This window comes from Trachemys scripta, chromosome 2 (genome assembly GCF_013100865.1).
Source record: "Trachemys scripta elegans isolate TJP31775 chromosome 2, CAS_Tse_1.0, whole genome shotgun sequence".
NCBI classification, from domain to species: Eukaryota; Metazoa; Chordata; order Testudines; family Emydidae; genus Trachemys; species Trachemys scripta.
The window spans coordinates 72,249,538-72,259,996 of record NC_048299.1 but is presented as its reverse complement, the minus strand read 5'-3'; the positions used below and the strand labels follow the sequence as shown (position 1 = coordinate 72,259,996).

Sequence of the window (10,459 nt, the reverse complement as noted above, 5' to 3'; positions counted from 1 at the left end):
GAGCGACAGAGGGGGGGGGGATTGAGTGAGCGGGGTGGGGCCACAGGGAAGAGGCAGGGTAGATCCTGGGTTAATCTTAGATTCAAAAAGCGATCTTATGCGTAAAAAGGTTGGAGACCACTGGTATAGGAGGTCTTTCCTATCTCATTCCCCCCCCCCTTTCCCTCTCAGTCTTCCCCCCCCCCACCCATCTCCACCCCGCTGTGGAGAGTCCAGGAAAGGATTCCATAGATCAAAATCAGCCTGGAAAAGTACACTGAGCATCAGAAACTTGGTTTACACAGTTCTTGTATTGATTTAATTATTTTGATTAGGCATATGATTTTTTTAAATTAAAACCATTACATTGATACAAATCCTAATATGGACACAATTATACTACTATAACTTATCCCTTTAAGCCTATGGGAATAAGAATACCAGTAGCTGCATGTTGAGATCTGTATTAACTGCAGCCACGCTAGTGGGGTTGTACTGCTTTAACTATACCATTATAGTTAAAGCTGTACAATTTTTGCATGTAGATAAGCCCAGAGAACTTGATTCATTTGAATGCTGACACAAGGTAGAGTGTCTTCTGATCCCTGGTAATAAATTACTCTATTTCAAACCATTCAAAAGTCTGTACCTCTGAATATCTCAGAGCTCAATCAATGAATTTCAATGGTAATAAAAAGCACATTTTTATTTAAAAAAAACCCCTCTCATTAATGTGTCTGTAGCTATATACTTGAATTGCTCCGTTCAAATTGGAGCATGAAATAAGGATATTAGTCTTCATAGTAAAACAGATCAAACAAATATAGAGATGAAAGACTCATAGGTCATAGTAGTTAGGAAAGGAAAATACCTATCCTCTGTCAGTGTAGTATACAGTTCTCAAAAAAACAAAATAATAATATAATTCTCCAATAGAGGGTGTTTCTTGATTGGAGAGACTGATTTACTTCTGCGATTACTTAAGCACCAAAAATAGTACTTTCTGCTCCCTCCATCTCCAGTCTCCTTCCAAATCCTTACCTTGGGTATTGCAGGGTTTCTTTGTTTCAAATGGAAGATCTGCACTAAGGATCGTGGACAACTGGTTCTTTCTTTGCCTGATGACCATTTACAATTTCTCACGCAGAAGAGCAATTGTCTGTTCTGAGGATTCAGAGGAATACCCAAATACTCCCATTCCCTGAAGAAAAGTTCAATTTTAGTGTGTTTTTAAAATCTTCACATTTCCTTAAGGGTAGAGTTATAGTACTCTGATGGCTGGATTAGTTAATGAATGCTGCAATTGGGATCATGGCAGAGTTGTTAAAATTGGAGAATATCAGAAGTTGTATTTCTGTAAACAGTCAGGAAAATGTAAAATCAGAACTCATTCTGTAGCTGATCTACAGTGCATCTTTTACACTGAGCTCACTGGTGACAGAATGGCAAACAAAATTCATCTTGGAGAAAGTGGACAAGCAGGTTTATCTTGCATTTTTAATTTATCACAATCAAAAGAAAAAAATCAAATTAGGCTGTTTGGAGTAGGAGAAGGTGCTGTAGTCTAGTAAACTATATAGTCAAAGAGCAGTTCTAGTTTGACCTGGATGAGCAGATCATTTTTAAACAGACTCCCAAATTCCTACTTGTCCTGTAAGAGATGATTTTAGTAGCCTTAACTTTATAATCGTACACTTCAAGACATTTCTTTTACAGGTGACTAGAGCAACTGATGTAAGACTTCGTATGCAGAAAATTTTTTAGTGTGCTGAATATTATTTGCTGTATAAATGAATTTAGCAAAAAGGGATTTGTGCCATGGTGAAGAGCTCAGTTAAGTAACTAGATATTTGTTTTTAGAAAATGTATAGCACTATTTAAACCACAAAAAATGTAAAACTTGAAATTCCCAGAGAAAATTATCTCCAATAGTAGCATGCATTTAAAAAAAGAAACTCTTGTATTATGCTTTGTCTACATACACACACACACTGCATTGTGTTAACTAAATTTGATTTTCAAATATATTTCATCTCATGCCAATTTATGCAGATACACTTAAATCCAAACTAAATTGATATAAGCCATTTGTAAACTGATAACATTGTCAACAAAGGAAGATGCACCAATTTAACTATAATCAGTTTTTTAATTTGTTTTAGTTAAACTGGTGCAATTTTTGTCTTTAGACAAGGCGTTAATCTACCATTATGTCTAACAGCAACATTTTGACTCAAATCTCATTGCCAGTAACTTTCTACCATAGCTTCCCTTTTCCCATCTCTAGAATTGAGTTGTAAAATGTAGAAAATAAGTTGTCAAAAAAGGAAATTTCAAAACCCTAACCACTGCTGTCTTCTTCCCTGTTAAATGTCCCAGTTCTTTATTTCTTGCTTTCCTCTTTCTGTCTGCATTTTTCCTCTCCAAAGTTCTCCTTTCTTCATCTCTCCTTTTTATACTTTCTCTCCTGGTGTCTTTTACTTTAACTGAAAATTTAACTTTTTTAACAACCTTGAAGAGAACTACATTTTGTGTATCCTCCCTTTCCCTTTGATACTTGTCTCTCTACTTCTTTTCTTTTGCTACCATTCCATTGTTCCTCTCCTGCTCCTTCTTTTTCCCTTTGTTACTCCCGGGGGACTTCTGCCCTACTGCGCCATGCATAATTTTGCAGAAATTAATGTTTTTTGCACAGAATTTCCTTTTCCTCACAGAAATGGGCTGCAGTGCTGCTGGCTACCATTAGGGGCCACTGGACATGGCAGAGCCCAGCTCACACATAGAAGACACGGCCAGAGGGATTCCTGGCAGCTGCAGTTCCCAGCACGCACTGGGGGAAGTAGGCGGCGGCAGCGCGCAGGTAATTCCACACAAGCCTGGGACTGAGCATCAGGCTGTTTCTTCCTCTGGATCCCTGGGCTCTGCGGGGCAGGGGGGTGGGTGTCTGGGTGGGGAGCCTGCAGCTGGGTTCTGGGTAGGGTGACCAGACAGCAAATGTGAAAAATCGGGACGGGGTGGGGGGTAATAGGAGCCTATATAAGAAAAAGACGCAAAAATCGGGACTGTCCCTATAAAATCGGGACATCTGGTCACCCTAGTTCTGGGAGGCAGGGGTGCAGCTGATCTCTGTGGGGTAGGGGATTCAGGTTTATTGATGGGGGGGGTCCCATGGCTGGGCTTGGGGAGGGGTTGTGGGTGTCTGGTCCCCTAGCTGGGCTTGGGGGGGCAAGGGGTCAGAGAAACGAACTAGGTTGTTATGCGGGGGGGTTAACTCTCTATTCCTGGGAAAATTGGGGGGGGGGGTATCTGTATTGTTACAGACATACTTGCTGATGGGTATTTTGAAATAAGTTTCCAAAATAATTAAAACTGATGTGATTATGTAGTGTTATTTTTGGTCACACCTTCTCCTGTCTCCAGCTAGCCCCTGAGTCGGGCTAACCAGAAAACAAGGATTCAATTTCCTGAAAGATTGAGGTTTTGGAATTTTTGTGATGGAGAATGAACCTGAGACCTTCTGAAACTGAGAGAGAATCTGTAAAGGCTAATAGCCCAGTTTGGGTGCTCATCTAAGATGTAGGAGATCCCTGTTCAAGTCCTTGTTCTACCTCATGAGTGCCTTAGTCACTGGGCTATTCCAGGGTGTATCTGGTTTTGACCGGAAATTCCATCTTGAATCTCAGAAATCTTTACAAGAAGTTTTGTTGAAATTGATACGTTTCTGTGAGAGGTTTTGGGTTAGATAAATCAGCAATTAATATCAAAAAAAAAAAAAAAAAAAACACATTTAGTCAAAAAATTCCTGACCAGTTCTATCTCTGACATGGTCCATGTGCTGCCAGGTGATTCTGTGGCATACACCCAGGTGTGGGTCTTATATTTGCCCTATGACTCCTTTGTGCTAGCTCTGCCAAGGCAAAAGTGTTCGCCCTCTCTCCTCTTTCTCCCTTAGTATTCAGTCTTCTTGCTTTTTCCAACCCTGTCTCTGCCTTGGTTTCTCTCTCTTTGCAATGGTCCCTTTTCTTGCCAGAATGACCACTAGGCAGGTTTAAAAAAAAAAAAAAAAAAGGATACCCTCCTCAACATGTATATGCACTGGGGCCCCTCAGACTTGCAGATGTAACACTGACGGACCCCAGTCATCAGTGGGCAGGATCAAACAGGGGACCTCTAGAGCAGGGGTGGGCAAACTTTTTGGCCTGCGGGCCACATTGGGGAATAGAAATTGTATGGCGGGTCATGAATGGTCACAAAATTGGGGTTGGAGTGCAGGAGAGGGTGAGGGCTCTGGTTGGGGGTGCAGGCTCGGGGTGGGGTTGGGGATGAGGAGTTTGGGGTGTAGTAGGTTACTCTGGGCTGGGACCAAGGGGTTTGGAGGGCAGGAAGGGGATCAGGGCTGAGGCAGGGGGCTGGGGCATGGGGTGAGGCTCAGGGCTGCAGGCTCCGAGCAGCGCTTAATCAAGTGGCTCCTGGAAGCAGTGGCATGTCCCTTCTCCGGCTCCCATGCGTGGAGTGGCCCCCGACCCACGGGGCCATGAGGCTGCTTCCAGGAGCTGCGTGGTGCAGACCCCCCGACCCTGTGCTCCGGAGCAGAGCCATGCCGCAGCTTCTGGGAGCTGCGTGGTGCGGTGCCCCGGCTGGAGCACCGGAACCTGCGTGATGTGGCCCTGGGCTCGGCGCCCTGGCTGGAGCAGGGCAAGCCCCAAACCCCGCTCCGCAGCAGGAGCCGGTTTAAAACTGCTGTCGGGCCGGATCCTGCTCTATTGCTTAGCGCATGAGCCAAAAGCCAATGGCTGTTAGCTAAGACTGTAGAACAGACTCATTTTCTCTCTCTTTAAGTGGTTTCAGTGCCACTAGATGGGACAGAACACCACACCCAGAAGGTGTGTGGGTTACACAGACCCCTGGGATACCTGTCTTGAAGAGCTGTGGTAGCTTGTCATCAGTATTGTTAGTAAGTGCCTTAATCATAACTTGGTTATCGTTGATAGAGTCTTTAGAAAAGTGTTATTGCAAAATGTTATTATTAATTGTTTAATGTTGTTAAGGAAGGGCTTCAATGTGACTAGCACATAAAACCATGTGTGACAGGGTCAAGACTCACCACTGCTGGCGCCTCCCGCTGGTTGCTCCAGGAATTAGCTTTTCCACTGCAGAGTGCCCTCAGTGCATGGTGTCTTGTCAGCTGTCCGTTCTGCTCTGTGACCCGCATTGCTTTCCGCTTGGCTGCATCCTCTTCAGGACACTGCCTTCCGGCAATGTCCACTACTCCAGACTCACCCCCTTCCGGGGCGAGGGGGGGGGGGGAGTTAAGAGCAGTCTTTGGGACTCGCACCTGCCTCAGTGGCCAACTGCAACCCACAGTCTAGCCCCTTAGCTCAGAGACAAGTTGCAGTCTGTATTGGCCACTGTCTTCTGTGGCCAGATGCAGTATAAGGAGAAATGTGTGGGAGGGAATCCAGGCCCACCCATTTCTCTGGGTCCCAGCCCAGGGACCCTCTAGCGGCAGCCTCCTTCTGCCTTCCTTCATTCCCCTCCTGTCCGCTTTCCTTCCCTGGGCCATTTTCTCTTTGGCCCTGTACACCTCCTCGACCCTTTGTAGCAGGGCCCGCCGCCTAACAGGTAATGGGGCTGGAGCTCTCTCTTGCTCTGTCCGAGGTGCTAGCTCCTTCCTCAGGAGCCAGTCTGTCTTCCTTGCCAGCCAGGGAGAGACTGCCTCTGTCTCCTCCTGCTAGGCACTCTTTATATAGGGCCTTGCCCAGCCCTGATTGGCTGCCTCTGCCCTGTCCTGATTGGCTCCCTACCGGCCTTTGTTGATTGACTGCTGGCCTGAGCAGCCTCAAAGGCCTGTTCCAACCCTTTTTTCACCACAACATGTAAATACCTCTTGCTTTAAGTGATATCTACTAAATATTCCTATCAAGCAGGTGAATAGTAATATTTAGCATATAAATAAATTCTTACTGGTTGTATTTATTTTAGGTTCTTTGAAGTCATGGGTCCTGGGCTCCCATTCATGCACCATGCTATGACATCAAAGCTGCCAAGTACTTCTCCTGGAGGATTAAGATAGCCTATGGGTGAATGGAGTAAGATAATTTTTTTAAAATATAAGGTTCTGAGATTGCTCAGTTGAAATTAATAAGCGTTTTGCCACAAATTCTAATGAGAGCAGGATCAGGCCCTTGGTGTAGGAGCTAAACCATGTACCAGTGTTTTTTTGTGATAGCTGTGACATCATAGCAAAGTGCATGCTGGGGTACCAGAAGAACAGTGCCTAGCAACTTTTGTGTTCTTGAAAAGGGAGAAAAAATTGAATGCATGATCCAAAGCTTGTTGAAGTCAGGGGAATCTTTTCATTGATTTCAGTGGGCTGTTTAAGGAGTGAATGTGCTTTCTATACTCTAAGCCTAATTAATGGGTACATTCCTCACAATTGTTGAAGTAAATGTTTTTTTTTATTATTTGCAGGTCACCTTTAAAATATGGACATATTTGATCAAAGTCCAACAATTCTGAATTTATCTTGGCAGGTTGTTTAGCTCAGGAAAGTACTACCATAGTAATAAAGATATTGTCTTTAGTCCATTAACTAATTCATGTGGAAAAATTCTGAAGATCATGTAGTGTAATGTCAGCAAAGAATTCCCCATGCTTGAAAAATTACCTTTCCAAGCTCTGTGCAGCTTTGTCCTCAGAATTTGTCCTATTGTCTTCAGAATATTTCTGTTACTAGTATCTCAGACTGTATAGTGTCATCTTTTTGCATTTTCTAAGTTCCTTTCTGATAAGTTAATAAGTTCCTTACTAAGCAACTGCTGCACAGAACTAAGCAACTAACTGCATCAGAATTGCAAAAGAATTTGTGTGATTTTGTTATGGAGTGAACAAGAACCACAATGCAATACAAAGCAAGAGTTGACGGGCACTTGGAGGATGGTATAATTTCATCCCGTTGTCACAAATAGATCGGAAGTGTTATTCTTGCATTCAGCAATGACTTTAAGTTGTTGATGTGAATTTTCTGGACACTGCAACTGCATCAGCTGATTTTAAGGGCTCATAACACAAAGACTGAGTTACATCACGACAGTTACTAAGGACTGTGTAGTGACTTCAGTCTGCTCACGGAGTGAAGGCAGTATATGGCTCTAAAATAGTCTGTAATGCCTGATAGATTTGTTCCTCAGGGAATCCCTTATATGAAGAATGTTGTTCATTTTAGACCCCAAAATTACAGCTATTCTACATAAACGTGCTGGTATTGCAGCTTTTATTGTTGTAAATTATTTATCTCAGATAAGTTGAATCTTCATTATAAAAAGTCTTGCTCTGAGGAAATGAATCCCACAATGTTTAAAGCTTGTTGCTGTATCTGTCATTTTGTCCTTTTTGGGGCAGGAGGAAGGGTTCTGTACTTGAGCCTTGGGAGATTGAGGTACATACCAATAAATGCCAGTTACTTTTTTGAAACTGTTTTTGAAAACTCATCTAATACCTCACATTATCTTACCTAACAGTCTCATTCCCAAAAGAAAACAGCCACACAATTTGGAGAGATAGAAAAGATTACGGTTTTTCTGGCGTGGCTTATAATTATAACTAAATTCAGAGACACGTTGCACAAATGAGAACATGGCCAGAGGACAGATTCTAAAGCCAAGGCAGTTAAGCCACTATACAAGCGCGAGAGACAGACAGACAGACATCAGTCGTGTGATGTGACTGGGGTAGTTTATTTGCCACTTCAGGGAAGGAAATCAGCCAATGAGAGGTAGATGTTCACAAACCCGAAGAGTCACGTAACAAACAATCTTGTAACTCAGGCCACCCTTTCTGATGAATTTGACTGTGCATTATACACTAGAGAACTTGTCTTATCTATTATTTACTCTTTTTATGGCATTTACACTTCTACATTTAATAATTTTATAATAATTTCATCTGAGGATTTCTAAGTGCTTTACAAACACTAATTATTCCCCACAGATAGGCTGTTGTTGTTCTCATTTTACTCATAAGGAACCTGAAGCACAAAGTTCTGCAAGGTCATTCAAAGCTTCTCAGATGTGTGCTCTAACACTAGACCCTACTGCCTTCCATGACACGGAGTGGTATAATGGATTGATCAGCATTCATTGCGGATATATGTATTTAGAGTGTTTGTGTATATTTAATTGCTTTTCCAGGTACAGTATATGATATGAAATTAGCATGGCGTTTTTGCTTCCTTATATGTGTAATGAGATGAGTTATGCCAGCCGAGTTCTAAGAATGTTTATTAGTAGTGGTTGCTGCTGGAGCAGAGGAGAAAGCTCAGACATTTTTGTTACCTTTATGATTTAAAAAATATTCACTGTCATGGTGACTAAATTGTAAAAAAGAAATCTTTAGTATCCAGAGGATATTGCCCAACATATGTCATTTTAAAGTGGGTGAAATTTTGGGCCCATATTACTTGCTAATTTTATGGTGTTCGGGGTCTTTAGCTTACTTCTGATGCTTACTCAATAAAGACCTGATCCTGCAAAGTACTGAGGACTTCTTGTGACTTTACTGTGAGTTGAGGGTTCTCAGAACTACCCAGGAAGTGCTCCGTATTGTGCAAGATTCAGCCTGAAGAGCAGAGGCATGTTTTGCCAGAACATTTGTACCATCTGTGACATTGGAGGTTTTTATAACTTTTCAGGGAAAAGGTGTGTACTCGACAGAGCTTCAAATTGTGTTGAGAACAACACCCAGAAAAGGTATTGAGAGTCACGGTGAGCAAAATATAGACACAAGGGCTAATTTAACTCTTCATGGACTCTGGATTGAAACAAAATTACAGCTCCATATTTAACTGCAATAGTATGAGAGAGACATATATCAATTGTCTGATTTCCATTACTCATCTGCTTTAACTTCCAAGTCAACAACTAGTCTGTTAAGATGCCTGGACTGGGGCATTAGCATTGTGATATCTTTTTGCTGACTATCAGAAGTGTTTTACTTCACCTAATCATTTTGGCTTACACACACTAGTCTTATTTATACAACATTTAGAGTGTGCTAAGTGCTGTACAGACTGATCAGACTGTTCCTGCCCCAAAAGAGCTTACAGTCTATAAATTTACAGTCATGCTACTGTCTTTTCCTAGATTATGCAGTTTATTAATGTCAAGAATAAATTCAGGAATTGGTAGGTTAATGGATCCCTTTTCTTTTGAGAATACTCTAACAGTCTTGATGTATAAGGTTCCAAACAATTAGTCAATGGTACTAATAAAAGCATTAGCAACTTTGCCATTACTCTTAATTTGCTGAGTCTGTTCCCTTTGCATCTCCTTGGTGTGACTTCCATTTTAAGCTAAGACACACACTATGGGTTTTACTGCAGACAACAAATATGATTTGTGTGAAAATCTTAAACCGTTTTTTAATCTGGGCTGTTAATTACTGATATTTGAATTATTATGCATGCCAGTCTTTTCCTGTTTGTGAGATGAGTATCTGAGACTGGTAAGGACTAATGAACGTTATTAGACTATGAATTTTTGCTCTCCTTTAATTCAGACTATGTCAGGGCACACCTTGGCATGTGAGACGAAAGTGTTCAAACACTGTCGTAACAGTATTCAGAGAATTTGTCAAGCTGGGGAGAATGCAGCAATGTCCCAGTTTTCTACCTCCTGCCTAACTCTTGTAGTTTAGAGTGAAGTGCTGCTACCCCAAACTCTCATATAAAGGTTTAATCTGGTTTCTTTTAATTAGAGGTGGTGGGGGAGAGAATGTTTCCCTGCATAATCATGGATGAACAGCATGTGTCTCATGCATTCACTACTGGTCCTCACACCCAGATATCATGAAAGCTGTGAATACCGAATGTGAGAACTGTAAGGTCTTTCATTTAATTCTTTATTTTAGCTGAGGTAGATCAGCCAGATTCTCTAGAGTATTATAAGCACTTGCTGCCAGCATAATACGACTATGTTCTGGAATATGATAGAGAGTGCTAAAAATTCTGAACTACAAGGTCAAACCCTGAATGCTTCCAGATATGCAGTGCAGAATCAAATTATTTTATGATTTCAGGAATTTTCTGTCTCTGTCACAGATTAGAGTTTTAGGAAAATGCAGATGCCCAATAGGTTTAAAAATGTGATTTCACTATTTTAGTTTCTCTGCCACCATATTCTCTAATTACCCTTTCGTTTGTGCAGCCAATTTTGTGATACCTAATCTCTTGACAGAAAAGCAGACCTACTCAGCTTCCTAGGAGCAGATACCAAAACTCCCAGAAGTCTTAGGCCTGGTCTACACTATGAGTGTAGGTCGAATTTAGCAGCATTAAATCGAATTAAGCTTGGACACGTTCACACGGCTAAGTCCCTTTTTTCGACTTAAAGGGCCCTTTAAACCGGTTTCTTTACTCCACCTCCGTCTGACGAGGGGATTAGCGATAAAATTGGCCTTAGCAGGTTGGAATTCGGGTAGTGTG

At 41.9% G+C, this 10,459-nt stretch overlaps 1 long non-coding RNA gene across 4 annotated transcripts; it reads left to right on the top strand.

Annotated features, from left to right (window-relative positions):
• LOC117872412 lies at positions 1–9,277 on the top strand. Of its 4 annotated transcripts, XR_004644481.1 has the most exons (4): positions 1–2,839; positions 4,819–4,933; positions 5,962–6,068; positions 6,451–9,277. It is a non-coding gene; the product is annotated as an uncharacterized LOC117872412 (long non-coding RNA). The 4 variants fall into 4 exon arrangements; XR_004644480.1 differs by having other exon boundaries at positions 5,962–9,277; XR_004644479.1 differs by having other exon boundaries at positions 4,819–6,068.
• The last annotated feature ends 1,182 nt before the right edge of the window (positions 9,278–10,459 follow it).